The following is an 11603-nucleotide window of genomic DNA, read 5'->3' on the forward strand; positions in this document are numbered from 1 at the left end:
TATGAATGTAAATAATAAATTAACTAAACATATATCTTTTAAAAAAATAAGACTCACTCCTATTCAAGATTTGCAATTCCCTTTTTGGTCCATTTGAAACTTTTGTAGGTTTCTTGTCAAAAGAACACACACTCTTTTAAATATTTTATTTTAAAAATTCCATAAAACATAATTTATTTTCACATGGATCCTTATCTGTTTTTTCATTCGAGATCGAGAATGGATAGGATATTTTCGTGAATCTTCAAACGATTAAGGTTTTCAGTCATATTTATAAAGATTAAAACATGTGTATACACAGGCTGACTAATTTGGGTCATGCAATCTTACACATTCAATTGTGGTAGTCGATTTTTCAGTTTATTAAAGAAAATTTATGCAAGGATAAGTTGAAGTTACCTTGTTATCAATTTTCTTTATTTTAATATTTGAGGCTTGGTGGACAAATATACATGTTTGAAGGAAAGTCATTAATTGTTAAGATCTCGTTTAGTTTATGTATCCAAGTTTTAATTTTTCTTATATTTTTATTTTGTCATAGATAGGTCTTAACCTCCTAAATATGTGTGTGTGTATATCTGAAAGAGCTTGATTTCACTCTGAGAAAATCAACAAAATTATTCATCTCTATACATTTAAGATAGCATAACAAGTTATATATGTTATTTATAAGATGATTTTATTCAAAACACTTATTTTTATGATCTAAAGGGTTATTGATTGGAGATGAACAATGTATTCAGCTTAATGATAAGTATGAAGATAAGGTTATCAATCAATAAAAACACTCCTTTAAATGCAAAAAATAATAGAGAATGAGATATCTTAACTTCTTAATCAATCTTATTCTTATTATTAATACAAACGATGCGAATTTTTCTCAAATACAAATTGATTAGTTTCATAATACGAAAGAACATTTCCAAAATGTCAATGCTTTGTATTGTTGATAGGAGGGTTTGTAGGAGGATTGTATTGTCAATTCTTTTTTTTTCTTGACTAGGTATTTATCTCAAATGTTTTTTACCTCTTAGAAACGATTGCACTATTTGTTAGAAATTTGGGATTTTATTTTAATTTATTTTTATCAATAACATTTTGTTCTATCGCTTATCAATAAATTAATATAAATTATTAAATAATCTGTATATTAAAGTCGAATAGAATTATACTGTATTATCATATCTCGCCCTTACCAAAAAAAAACAGGTGTCTTTGTAAAAGTAAATTATTCTAAAATATGAGTAAAAGACCACTATAACTTTTATGAATGTAAATAATAAATTAACTAAACATATATGGTTTTTAAAAATAAGACTCACTCCTATTCAAGCTCTGCAATTCCCTTTTTGGTTGATTTAAAACTTTTGTAGAGTTCTTGTGAAAATAACACACACTCTTTTAAATATATTATTTTATAAATTCCTAAAAGGCTAATTTATTTTCAAATAGATCCATATCTATTTTTTCATTCGAGATCAAGAATGGATAGGATATTTTCAAGAATCTTCAAACGATTAAGGTGTTCAGTCAAATTTATAAAGATTAAAACACGTGTGCACATAGGCTGGCTAATTTGGGTAATGCAGTCTTAGACATTTAATTGTGGGACTCGATTTTTCATTTCATTAAAGAAAATTTATTCAAGGATAAGTTGAAGTTACCTTGTTATCACTTTTCTTGATTATAATATTTGAGGTCTGTTGGACAAATATGCATGTTTGAAGGCAAGTCTTTACTTGTTAAAATCTCGTTTAGTTTATGTATCCAAGTTTGATTTTTCTCTATTTTTTGCTTTTCTCATAGATAGGTCTTGACCTCATAAATATGTGTTTGTGTACATCTGAAAGAGCTAGATTTGACTCTGAGAAAATCAACAAAATTATTCATCTTTATACGTTTAAGATACCATAACAAGTTGCATATGTTTTTTATTAGATGATTTTATGCAAAACATTTATATTTTTATGATCTAAAGGGCTATTGTTGGATATGAAAAATGTATTCAATTTAATGATAAGTATGAACATAAGGTTATAAATCAATAAAAACACTCCTTTAAATGCAAAAAATAATAGAGAATGTGATACCTTAACTTCTTAACCAATCTTATTCATATAATTAATACAAACGATGTGAATTTTTGTCAATTGTAAATTGATCAGTTTCATAATACGAAAGAATATTTCGAAAATCTCAATGCTTTGTATTGCTGAAAGGAGGGCTGGTACGAGGTTCGCAACACGGGAGCTTATCACATACAATTGGTTGACATTCAAGATTAGGATCATGACTAGGATTCGGGCAACATGGTGGTAAACCTTGTACATTTCCAACTAGAGCAACTGCAATAGCAACAACTAACACAACAAACTTAAACACCATCTTCAAAAAAGATTCCATTATGATAAAGCTTAGTATGCAAACAAAAATAAATCTGAGTTTTGATATTGAATATAATTTGTAAAAATAATCTGTGGATTTTACTTATTTATAGGCAATAAAATAGAATACTCTAGAATTCATGTTATAAAATATACACAAATATTAATTTTATAATCATATATTTTATTGCACATTTACTGCCATTTTTTGCATTGAATTGCCTTTTTTTCCTTTGACTAGGTGTTTATTCTCGAGTGTTTTTTACCATTTAGGAACGATTGCACTATTTGGTAGAAATTTGTGATTTTATTTTATTTTATTTTCATCAAAAAAACTAATTTATATGGCTTATCAATAAATTAATAAAAATTATTAAATAATCTATATATTAAAATCAAATAGAATTATTTTGTATTATCATATCATGCCCTCACAAAAAAAATAAGGTATCTTTGTAAAAGTAAATTATCCTAAAATATGATGAAAAGACCACTATAAGTTTTATGAATGTAAATAATAAATTAACTAAACATATATCTTTTAAAAAAATAAGACTCACTCCTATTCAAGATTTGCAATTCCCTTTTTGGTCCATTTGAAACTTTTGTAGGTTTCTTGTCAAAAGAACACACACTCTTTTAAATATTTTATTTTAAAAATTCCATAAAACATAATTTATTTTCACATGGATCCTTATCTGTTTTTTCATTCGAGATCGAGAATGGATAGGATATTTTCGTGAATCTTCAAACGATTAAGGTTTTCAGTCATATTTATAAAGATTAAAACATGTGTATACACAGGCTGACTAATTTGGGTCATGCAATCTTACACATTCAATTGTGGTAGTCGATTTTTCAGTTTATTAAAGAAAATTTATGCAAGGATAAGTTGAAGTTACCTTGTTATCAATTTTCTTTATTTTAATATTTGAGGCTTGGTGGACAAATATACATGTTTGAAGGAAAGTCATTAATTGTTAAGATCTCGTTTAGTTTATGTATCCAAGTTTTAATTTTTCTTATATTTTTATTTTGTCATAGATAGGTCTTAACCTCCTAAATATGTGTGTGTGTATATCTGAAAGAGCTTGATTTCACTCTGAGAAAATCAACAAAATTATTCATCTCTATACATTTAAGATAGCATAACAAGTTATATATGTTATTTATAAGATGATTTTATTCAAAACACTTATTTTTATGATCTAAAGGGTTATTGATTGGAGATGAACAATGTATTCAGCTTAATGATAAGTATGAAGATAAGGTTATCAATCAATAAAAACACTCCTTTAAATGCAAAAAATAATAGAGAATGAGATATCTTAACTTCTTAATCAATCTTATTCTTATTATTAATACAAACGATGCGAATTTTTCTCAAATACAAATTGATTAGTTTCATAATACGAAAGAACATTTCCAAAATGTCAATGCTTTGTATTGTTGATAGGAGGGTTTGTAGGAGGATTGTATTGTCAATTCTTTTTTTTTCTTGACTAGGTATTTATCTCAAATGTTTTTTACCTCTTAGAAACGATTGCACTATTTGTTAGAAATTTGGGATTTTATTTTAATTTATTTTTATCAATAACATTTTGTTCTATCGCTTATCAATAAATTAATATAAATTATTAAATAATCTGTATATTAAAGTCGAATAGAATTATACTGTATTATCATATCTCGCCCTTACCAAAAAAAAACAGGTGTCTTTGTAAAAGTAAATTATTCTAAAATATGAGTAAAAGACCACTATAACTTTTATGAATGTAAATAATAAATTAACTAAACATATATGGTTTTTAAAAATAAGACTCACTCCTATTCAAGCTCTGCAATTCCCTTTTTGGTTGATTTAAAACTTTTGTAGAGTTCTTGTGAAAATAACACACACTCTTTTAAATATATTATTTTATAAATTCCTAAAAGGCTAATTTATTTTCAAATAGATCCATATCTATTTTTTCATTCGAGATCAAGAATGGATAGGATATTTTCAAGAATCTTCAAACGATTAAGGTGTTCAGTCAAATTTATAAAGATTAAAACACGTGTGCACATAGGCTGGCTAATTTGGGTAATGCAGTCTTAGACATTTAATTGTGGGACTCGATTTTTCATTTCATTAAAGAAAATTTATTCAAGGATAAGTTGAAGTTACCTTGTTATCACTTTTCTTGATTATAATATTTGAGGTCTGTTGGACAAATATGCATGTTTGAAGGCAAGTCTTTACTTGTTAAAATCTCGTTTAGTTTATGTATCCAAGTTTGATTTTTCTCTATTTTTTGCTTTTCTCATAGATAGGTCTTGACCTCATAAATATGTGTTTGTGTACATCTGAAAGAGCTAGATTTGACTCTGAGAAAATCAACAAAATTATTCATCTTTATACGTTTAAGATACCATAACAAGTTGCATATGTTTTTTATTAGATGATTTTATGCAAAACATTTATATTTTTATGATCTAAAGGGCTATTGTTGGATATGAAAAATGTATTCAATTTAATGATAAGTATGAACATAAGGTTATAAATCAATAAAAACACTCCTTTAAATGCAAAAAATAATAGAGAATGTGATACCTTAACTTCTTAACCAATCTTATTCATATAATTAATACAAACGATGTGAATTTTTGTCAATTGTAAATTGATCAGTTTCATAATACGAAAGAATATTTCGAAAATCTCAATGCTTTGTATTGCTGAAAGGAGGGCTGGTACGAGGTTCGCAACACGGGAGCTTATCACATACAATTGGTTGACATTCAAGATTAGGATCATGACTAGGATTCGGGCAACATGGTGGTAAACCTTGTACATTTCCAACTAGAGCAACTGCAATAGCAACAACTAACACAACAAACTTAAACACCATCTTCAAAAAAGATTCCATTATGATAAAGCTTAGTATGCAAACAAAAATAAATCTGAGTTTTGATATTGAATATAATTTGTAAAAATAATCTGTGGATTTTACTTATTTATAGGCAATAAAATAGAATACTCTAGAATTCATGTTATAAAATATACACAAATATTAATTTTATAATCATATATTTTATTGCACATTTACTGCCATTTTTTGCATTGAATTGCCTTTTTTTCCTTTGACTAGGTGTTTATTCTCGAGTGTTTTTTACCATTTAGGAACGATTGCACTATTTGGTAGAAATTTGTGATTTTATTTTATTTTATTTTCATCAAAAAAACTAATTTATATGGCTTATCAATAAATTAATAAAAATTATTAAATAATCTATATATTAAAATCAAATAGAATTATTTTGTATTATCATATCATGCCCTCACAAAAAAAATAAGGTATCTTTGTAAAAGTAAATTATCCTAAAATATGATGAAAAGACCACTATAAGTTTTATGAATGTAAATAATAAATTAACTAAACATATATCTTTTAAAAAAATAAGACTCACTCCTATTCAAGATTTGCAATTCCCTTTTTGGTCCATTTGAAACTTTTGTAGGTTTCTTGTCAAAAGAACACACACTCTTTTAAATATTTTATTTTAAAAATTCCATAAAACATAATTTATTTTCACATGGATCCTTATCTGTTTTTTCATTCGAGATCGAGAATGGATAGGATATTTTCGTGAATCTTCAAACGATTAAGGTTTTCAGTCATATTTATAAAGATTAAAACATGTGTATACACAGGCTGACTAATTTGGGTCATGCAATCTTACACATTCAATTGTGGTAGTCGATTTTTCAGTTTATTAAAGAAAATTTATGCAAGGATAAGTTGAAGTTACCTTGTTATCAATTTTCTTTATTTTAATATTTGAGGCTTGGTGGACAAATATACATGTTTGAAGGAAAGTCATTAATTGTTAAGATCTCGTTTAGTTTATGTATCCAAGTTTTAATTTTTCTTATATTTTTATTTTGTCATAGATAGGTCTTAACCTCCTAAATATGTGTGTGTGTATATCTGAAAGAGCTTGATTTCACTCTGAGAAAATCAACAAAATTATTCATCTCTATACATTTAAGATAGCATAACAAGTTATATATGTTATTTATAAGATGATTTTATTCAAAACACTTATTTTTATGATCTAAAGGGTTATTGATTGGAGATGAACAATGTATTCAGCTTAATGATAAGTATGAAGATAAGGTTATCAATCAATAAAAACACTCCTTTAAATGCAAAAAATAATAGAGAATGAGATATCTTAACTTCTTAATCAATCTTATTCTTATTATTAATACAAACGATGCGAATTTTTCTCAAATACAAATTGATTAGTTTCATAATACGAAAGAACATTTCCAAAATGTCAATGCTTTGTATTGTTGATAGGAGGGTTTGTAGGAGGATTGTATTGTCAATTCTTTTTTTTTCTTGACTAGGTATTTATCTCAAATGTTTTTTACCTCTTAGAAACGATTGCACTATTTGTTAGAAATTTGGGATTTTATTTTAATTTATTTTTATCAATAACATTTTGTTCTATCGCTTATCAATAAATTAATATAAATTATTAAATAATCTGTATATTAAAGTCGAATAGAATTATACTGTATTATCATATCTCGCCCTTACCAAAAAAAAACAGGTGTCTTTGTAAAAGTAAATTATTCTAAAATATGAGTAAAAGACCACTATAACTTTTATGAATGTAAATAATAAATTAACTAAACATATATGGTTTTTAAAAATAAGACTCACTCCTATTCAAGCTCTGCAATTCCCTTTTTGGTTGATTTAAAACTTTTGTAGAGTTCTTGTGAAAATAACACACACTCTTTTAAATATATTATTTTATAAATTCCTAAAAGGCTAATTTATTTTCAAATAGATCCATATCTATTTTTTCATTCGAGATCAAGAATGGATAGGATATTTTCAAGAATCTTCAAACGATTAAGGTGTTCAGTCAAATTTATAAAGATTAAAACACGTGTGCACATAGGCTGGCTAATTTGGGTAATGCAGTCTTAGACATTTAATTGTGGGACTCGATTTTTCATTTCATTAAAGAAAATTTATTCAAGGATAAGTTGAAGTTACCTTGTTATCACTTTTCTTGATTATAATATTTGAGGTCTGTTGGACAAATATGCATGTTTGAAGGCAAGTCTTTACTTGTTAAAATCTCGTTTAGTTTATGTATCCAAGTTTGATTTTTCTCTATTTTTTGCTTTTCTCATAGATAGGTCTTGACCTCATAAATATGTGTTTGTGTACATCTGAAAGAGCTAGATTTGACTCTGAGAAAATCAACAAAATTATTCATCTTTATACGTTTAAGATACCATAACAAGTTGCATATGTTTTTTATTAGATGATTTTATGCAAAACATTTATATTTTTATGATCTAAAGGGCTATTGTTGGATATGAAAAATGTATTCAATTTAATGATAAGTATGAACATAAGGTTATAAATCAATAAAAACACTCCTTTAAATGCAAAAAATAATAGAGAATGTGATACCTTAACTTCTTAACCAATCTTATTCATATAATTAATACAAACGATGTGAATTTTTGTCAATTGTAAATTGATCAGTTTCATAATACGAAAGAATATTTCGAAAATCTCAATGCTTTGTATTGCTGAAAGGAGGGCTGGTACGAGGTTCGCAACACGGGAGCTTATCACATACAATTGGTTGACATTCAAGATTAGGATCATGACTAGGATTCGGGCAACATGGTGGTAAACCTTGTACATTTCCAACTAGAGCAACTGCAATAGCAACAACTAACACAACAAACTTAAACACCATCTTCAAAAAAGATTCCATTATGATAAAGCTTAGTATGCAAACAAAAATAAATCTGAGTTTTGATATTGAATATAATTTGTAAAAATAATCTGTGGATTTTACTTATTTATAGGCAATAAAATAGAATACTCTAGAATTCATGTTATAAAATATACACAAATATTAATTTTATAATCATATATTTTATTGCACATTTACTGCCATTTTTTGCATTGAATTGCCTTTTTTTCCTTTGACTAGGTGTTTATTCTCGAGTGTTTTTTACCATTTAGGAACGATTGCACTATTTGGTAGAAATTTGTGATTTTATTTTATTTTATTTTCATCAAAAAAACTAATTTATATGGCTTATCAATAAATTAATAAAAATTATTAAATAATCTATATATTAAAATCAAATAGAATTATTTTGTATTATCATATCATGCCCTCACAAAAAAAATAAGGTATCTTTGTAAAAGTAAATTATCCTAAAATATGATGAAAAGACCACTATAAGTTTTATGAATGTAAATAATAAATTAACTAAACATATATCTTTTAAAAAAATAAGACTCACTCCTATTCAAGATTTGCAATTCCCTTTTTGGTCCATTTGAAACTTTTGTAGGTTTCTTGTCAAAAGAACACACACTCTTTTAAATATTTTATTTTAAAAATTCCATAAAACATAATTTATTTTCACATGGATCCTTATCTGTTTTTTCATTCGAGATCGAGAATGGATAGGATATTTTCGTGAATCTTCAAACGATTAAGGTTTTCAGTCATATTTATAAAGATTAAAACATGTGTATACACAGGCTGACTAATTTGGGTCATGCAATCTTACACATTCAATTGTGGTAGTCGATTTTTCAGTTTATTAAAGAAAATTTATGCAAGGATAAGTTGAAGTTACCTTGTTATCAATTTTCTTTATTTTAATATTTGAGGCTTGGTGGACAAATATACATGTTTGAAGGAAAGTCATTAATTGTTAAGATCTCGTTTAGTTTATGTATCCAAGTTTTAATTTTTCTTATATTTTTATTTTGTCATAGATAGGTCTTAACCTCCTAAATATGTGTGTGTGTATATCTGAAAGAGCTTGATTTCACTCTGAGAAAATCAACAAAATTATTCATCTCTATACATTTAAGATAGCATAACAAGTTATATATGTTATTTATAAGATGATTTTATTCAAAACACTTATTTTTATGATCTAAAGGGTTATTGATTGGAGATGAACAATGTATTCAGCTTAATGATAAGTATGAAGATAAGGTTATCAATCAATAAAAACACTCCTTTAAATGCAAAAAATAATAGAGAATGAGATATCTTAACTTCTTAATCAATCTTATTCTTATTATTAATACAAACGATGCGAATTTTTCTCAAATACAAATTGATTAGTTTCATAATACGAAAGAACATTTCCAAAATGTCAATGCTTTGTATTGTTGATAGGAGGGTTTGTAGGAGGATTGTATTGTCAATTCTTTTTTTTTCTTGACTAGGTATTTATCTCAAATGTTTTTTACCTCTTAGAAACGATTGCACTATTTGTTAGAAATTTGGGATTTTATTTTAATTTATTTTTATCAATAACATTTTGTTCTATCGCTTATCAATAAATTAATATAAATTATTAAATAATCTGTATATTAAAGTCGAATAGAATTATACTGTATTATCATATCTCGCCCTTACCAAAAAAAAACAGGTGTCTTTGTAAAAGTAAATTATTCTAAAATATGAGTAAAAGACCACTATAACTTTTATGAATGTAAATAATAAATTAACTAAACATATATGGTTTTTAAAAATAAGACTCACTCCTATTCAAGCTCTGCAATTCCCTTTTTGGTTGATTTAAAACTTTTGTAGAGTTCTTGTGAAAATAACACACACTCTTTTAAATATATTATTTTATAAATTCCTAAAAGGCTAATTTATTTTCAAATAGATCCATATCTATTTTTTCATTCGAGATCAAGAATGGATAGGATATTTTCAAGAATCTTCAAACGATTAAGGTGTTCAGTCAAATTTATAAAGATTAAAACACGTGTGCACATAGGCTGGCTAATTTGGGTAATGCAGTCTTAGACATTTAATTGTGGGACTCGATTTTTCATTTCATTAAAGAAAATTTATTCAAGGATAAGTTGAAGTTACCTTGTTATCACTTTTCTTGATTATAATATTTGAGGTCTGTTGGACAAATATGCATGTTTGAAGGCAAGTCTTTACTTGTTAAAATCTCGTTTAGTTTATGTATCCAAGTTTGATTTTTCTCTATTTTTTGCTTTTCTCATAGATAGGTCTTGACCTCATAAATATGTGTTTGTGTACATCTGAAAGAGCTAGATTTGACTCTGAGAAAATCAACAAAATTATTCATCTTTATACGTTTAAGATACCATAACAAGTTGCATATGTTTTTTATTAGATGATTTTATGCAAAACATTTATATTTTTATGATCTAAAGGGCTATTGTTGGATATGAAAAATGTATTCAATTTAATGATAAGTATGAACATAAGGTTATAAATCAATAAAAACACTCCTTTAAATGCAAAAAATAATAGAGAATGTGATACCTTAACTTCTTAACCAATCTTATTCATATAATTAATACAAACGATGTGAATTTTTGTCAATTGTAAATTGATCAGTTTCATAATACGAAAGAATATTTCGAAAATCTCAATGCTTTGTATTGCTGAAAGGAGGGCTGGTACGAGGTTCGCAACACGGGAGCTTATCACATACAATTGGTTGACATTCAAGATTAGGATCATGACTAGGATTCGGGCAACATGGTGGTAAACCTTGTACATTTCCAACTAGAGCAACTGCAATAGCAACAACTAACACAACAAACTTAAACACCATCTTCAAAAAAGATTCCATTATGATAAAGCTTAGTATGCAAACAAAAATAAATCTGAGTTTTGATATTGAATATAATTTGTAAAAATAATCTGTGGATTTTACTTATTTATAGGCAATAAAATAGAATACTCTAGAATTCATGTTATAAAATATACACAAATATTAATTTTATAATCATATATTTTATTGCACATTTACTGCCATTTTTTGCATTGAATTGCCTTTTTTTCCTTTGACTAGGTGTTTATTCTCGAGTGTTTTTTACCATTTAGGAACGATTGCACTATTTGGTAGAAATTTGTGATTTTATTTTATTTTATTTTCATCAAAAAAACTAATTTATATGGCTTATCAATAAATTAATAAAAATTATTAAATAATCTATATATTAAAATCAAATAGAATTATTTTGTATTATCATATCATGCCCTCACAAAAAAAATAAGGTATCTTTGTAAAAGTAAATTATCCTAAAATATGATGAAAAGACCACTATAAGTTTTATGAATGTAAATAATAAATTAACTAAACATATATCTTTTAAAAAAATAAGACTC

Source organism: Lathyrus oleraceus, chromosome 2 (genome assembly GCF_024323335.1).
Source record: "Lathyrus oleraceus cultivar Zhongwan6 chromosome 2, CAAS_Psat_ZW6_1.0, whole genome shotgun sequence".
NCBI lineage: Eukaryota > Viridiplantae > Streptophyta > Magnoliopsida > Fabales > Fabaceae > Lathyrus > Lathyrus oleraceus.